Source organism: Mastigoproctus giganteus, chromosome 3, assembly GCF_048544385.1.
Source record: "Mastigoproctus giganteus isolate SK-2022 chromosome 3, ASM4854438v1, whole genome shotgun sequence".
Classification (NCBI taxonomy): Eukaryota; Metazoa; Arthropoda; class Arachnida; order Uropygi; family Thelyphonidae; genus Mastigoproctus; species Mastigoproctus giganteus.
The window spans coordinates 88,230,933-88,236,277 of NC_143577.1; positions in this window are offsets into that span (position 1 = coordinate 88,230,933).

Below are 5,345 nucleotides of genomic sequence, written 5' to 3' on the forward strand. Positions count from 1 at the left end.
ATATGTGACGTCACATTAAAGAAAAAAAAGAGAAGAGGAAACCAGGTGCCTTGGTGGACTAATGATTTGACATCCTTAAGGAGATCAGTTAAAATATCTAGGAAAGATTTAAAGAAAGCCAGGAGAACACACAGACCACAAGACCAAATTGACAGACTTCAAGATATATACAAAGAGACAAGACGCAGGTACTGCAACGAAATACACAGGGAAAAACAACTAGCCTGGAAAAGACTGGTCGAAGACACAATGGGAAAAGACTCATGGGGCCTGGTCTATAGGCTGGTATTTGAGAAAATACGCCCGGGAGAAGTATTCTCCTCAATCATAAGCTCCCCAAACAATGAAACACTGACATGGGAACAGTCAATAAATGAAATCCTGGATGGGTTAATAAAGCAGGACATAACAAACCCTGAGAGCCCCACACAGACAACCATCCGAATTCAGCACCTGACTTACAAAGCAACAGATAGAGAGGATGACTTCACACATGAGGAAATAAATGCAGCAATACTCTCCTTCACAGATGGAAAATGCCCAGGATTAGATCTGATAGAGGTAGCAATAATGAAGAGACTGTGGAAAACAAATAGCACAGTACTGGAAATCCTCTTCAACACATGTCTACATGAGGGCACCTTCCCTGCCCCCTGGAAAACAGCAAACCTTAAAGTCCTCATTAAACACCCTGATAAGCCCCCAACTTAGCTTCCTCCTACCGCCCCATTGCCCTACTTCCTGTCATAGGCAAAGTCCTAGAAAAACTAATAGTAGGCAGATTCCTACAATACTATACCAAAAAAAATCTTTCCTCACACTGCCAATTCGGCTTCATCCCTGGCAAGTCAGCTGTGGGAGCTATCAAACAAGTTCTTAATACTATCACTTCATCGGAATTTAAATATGTCCTAGGTCTCTTTGTAGACTTTAGAGGTGCCTTTGACACCTTATGGTGGCAAAGTGTGCTGGCAAGGTTTCGAGAGGCAGAGGTCTCAATTCCGATCTATCGTCTAATTACAGACTACTTCTCAAACAGGCACCTTGTGGTCTCAAGTGGAGCATGCTCCGTAACAAGACCGGTGACCCGCGGCTGCCCACAGGGATCTGTTCTTGGCCCAGTTTGCTGGAACATGGTCCTTGATGAGTGGCTCGCAAAAGATTTCCCCCAAATAACTAAAATAGGGTATGCAGACGACCTTGTTCTGCTCCTACAGGGTAACTCACGGCTTGAGCTGGAAACCAGAGCAAGAGAGGCCTTAAATGATCTAATCTCCTGGTGTGCAACAAACAAACTAGAATTGTCTGCAGAAAAAACAAAACAAGTCCTTTTTAAGGGAAAACTCAACAGAAACAGGCCCCCATTAATAAAAATCAATGAACAGAGTATAGGTAGGGAATCCACTTACAAGTATTTAGGAGTCATACTAGATGAGAAACTAAACTTTGTAGAGCACGCAAAATATCTAAGAAATAAAACCCAACAATTAACAGGAAAATTATTGAGAATTGCCCGGAAAAAGTGGAACATAAAATCATCTACACTGGCAATGTATTACAAATGTCTATTCCTACCCATTATATGCTACGGAGCAGGTGCTTGGGCACCCAGCATTAAACACAGCCTAGTAAAAAAATACTTAATGCAGGCACAGAGAATTTTCCTGCTGGCCTCCTCCAGAGCATGTAGAACCATCTCTACATCAGCACTCCAGATAATATGTGGTAAAATACCAATAACATACGAAATTATACAGGTATATCTAAAATACTATAGAAGACAAGGAACCCCACATTCCCTAGGAGAATATACAACAGATCCAAATGAGACAGATAAGGAAGAAAAAAGAAGATTAAGAGAAATGTTCATTACAGACTGGCAAAGAGAATGGAGAGAAGACACCAAAGGGAGAACAACATACCAGTTCATCCCCCTGGCACAGGAAATAAATAAAAACAATAAACCCTGGTTGAGCCCAGATTTATATACTACCTTCCTCCTGTCGGGTCATGGAAGCATAAATGCAAGACTGCATGCTCTGGGGCTGGCTGATTCCCCCAACTGCAGATGCGGGTCACTGGAAACCGTACAACATATAATGCTCGAATGCATAAACTACACAGACCTGAGACAACCATTCCAGCTTGTAACAGAAGTGTATCACACTGAGGATTTCCCCAAAGTGCTGGAATCACCAGATAACTTTCAAGCATTAGTAAACTTTGCAACAAGTGCATTCAAAAGAAGAAGAACCCTCCTCGGTATGCCGGAGTAAAGCAAGAGGCAACACACAAGCCCATACCTAAAATTGGGAGAGAGGACACAGCATGGATGGAGACTAACCTACGGAAAGGGACTGATATATATTCTCAGTACCCATGCTAAAAATACCACAATAAAAAGGAATACATGCTGACTGCAGCACTGTCATTTCAGATAGTCATAACAATGGACATAAACTGTACATGTACCATAATAAACAGTACCAGGAACAAAAGACCAGTCAACCCCAACATGGCAAAAGTCTAAGACACAACAAGTGAGTAAGGGAAATGGAGAGTATACCCTATGCCACAGAAATATGACAATAACAAGAAGTAATGATTGCAACATGGAAAACAACAAAAATAAATTCAAGGGCATGGTACTGAACTACATCCTCAGTGCCCATGTTTCAGACAACACGGTGCACTTACCACACAAGTAGTTTAGCACCATTAAGAAAATACATGTTGACTACAATAGTACCTTCTTAGGGAACCTCAACAACGGTCATAAACCTTATATGTACCACAAATTATCAGTACCAGGCTCACTCAGACCAGTTAACCCTGTCAGTGCCTGGGCCTAGGGCACATCTGGTAGGTATAGGAAGCAGTGAATAATTGTCCTAGATCATGGTAGTAGTGAATAAGTGTCCTAGATCACAGTATGAACCACAAACTATTAGTGCCAAGCTCACTAAGACCAGTTAACCCTGCCAGTGCCTGGGCCCAAGGCTCATCTGGTAGGTATAGGAAGTAGTGAATATTTGTCCCAGATCACAGTAGCACTGCAAGAACAAGAAGGAATGATTGAGGCATAGAAGACAACAAGAAGGGAAGAAAGGGAAGGAAAGAGAGTAGAAGGAAAAGGGGAAGAAGAGAGACAGAATAAAATCAAGGGGCAGGTCACTGAATCACATTCCCAGTGCCCATGCCTCAGACAGCTCACCCTGCAAGCAGTTAAGTGCCAATGAGAACAAAGCAGGTTGACTGCAACACTGACATCACAAATTACACCAAGGGCCAAAAACTTTGTACCTCACATCAACAGTACCAGGCACAATAAGGCCAGTTAACCCTAACATTGCCAAAGCCAAAGGCCCATCAAGTGAGCAGAGGTAATGGGGTGAAATTCCCAGGTCACAATAGTATGACATGGACAACAAGCAAAGATTGAGACATGAACAACAACAAAGAAGAAGGGAAGGGGAAGAGAAGAAACTTTGTCCCCTCATTCCCACTCTTGGTCAGGATTGAGCCCTGCAAGAGATGGAATAGTACATCCCTCCCACTCTTGGCCAGGACTGAGCCCTGTGAGAGATGGGGTATAGGGATATCGAAAAGTAAATGATAGTCCTTATATTATTATAGTTTAATTTATTTTATTTTATTTATTTTATTTTAATATATTTTACTTTATTTTATTTATTTTAATTATCTTATTTTATTTTACTTTACTTTATTTTAATTGTTTTATTTATTTTATTTTACTTTACTTTATTTTAATTGTTTTATTTATTTTATTTTATTTTATTTTATTTCATATCTAAGGGGAAATAAAACCAAAAAAGTGTGCCCTGGTAATTCTGAGGGGACCCTCCCTGATGCATTACCCAGCCACACAGGATTAACTTGATGGGACATCAGACGTCCAAAAACTTAACCACAGGACCGGATCAGTCCGTGTCCTCTTAAGATACAGTAGATCCTGGCTGCCTCCATGTGGCTAGGGATGGGAGTGAGGGGCTGTGACACAAACCTGCCACAGCCCCCTACTGCTAAATGCCAGGTGCCGGCTAACACACAACGCAAACACAACACTAATGCACACCTAATTACATATTTCATCTATCAGATGCATTTTTTTTTTTTTTTTTTGTTTTGAGTTAAATATATACGTGGAATTTTGATGCTCTTTTAAGTTCTTTTCTAAGCCGGCAACTTGGCAAAAAGCCTAACAAACGGCGGATATAGGGGAAACCCTGGAAGCCGCTAATAACTTACAAATACACTTTATCTGTATACATGTCGCGAATGGATATATATGTGAGAATGTATATAAATTGTATATAAATCTTGTATCATGTATATATAAATGGATGTATATAAATCTTGAGAATGTATATAGAATTGTGTGTATAAATAAAAAATGTAAATGTCTTCACGGTTACAGTTTTCACCCCTTCTTATCAACAGTTCTGTTACTTCGGACATCAAATTGAAGGAGGACTTCGTCCATATTTGCAATCTGCCCAAACTCAAACTGATGTGTCTTCCGACATTGAATGACAAAACGATGAAATTCAAGGACGTTCTGCTCATAGCTTTCAGGCATCTTTTGAGCAAGTCTGGTGCGTGTACACATGCTTAGTCCATTTTCCTTTCATGAACCTAAAGCACCAATTGTGTCCTCCTTTGAAATCAGTAACTTCTTTTTCATCAGCAATTCTTCTTGCCTCATGCTGAACCATTTTTGTGGACACAGGAATTCCAATTGCCCTTTGCTCTTAGATCCATATCTTCAATTCCCTCTCTAAAACAGGCCATTTTGCTGACTTGCCTCTCATGGCCTTCTTCTGCTGTGGCGTTTTCAGTAGTGTTTCTTCTTCTCGTAGTCAGTCTCGGATTGTTTTCTCAGTTGGAAGAGGACCAAATTTACGTTCAGCAGCACGATTTCCATTCACTTTTGCAAACTGGATCACTTTTAACTTGAATTCAGAACTGTACGAAAATTTTTTCTGAGCCATTTCTGGGTAGAACGTGGCAAAACGTAACCTAATATACCAGTAATAAGCGCGAAAAATGCAAGTAAAAAAATCTACAACCACTCTATAAGACGCACCCAGTTTTTATACCCCAAATGTTTCGAAAAAGGGTGCGTCTTATACATGGGGAAAAATGGTAAATAATAAATAAAAGTAACGTTTCCAAACTTTACTTTAAAAATAATCTTCAATGTGTATCAGAAAGAACAAAATTAAATTTATCATTTTGTTTTATCAAATAATAAAACATAGGCTTTATTTATCATAATAAAGCCTATGTTTTATTATTTAAATTATGAAAGTATTTTTTAATAA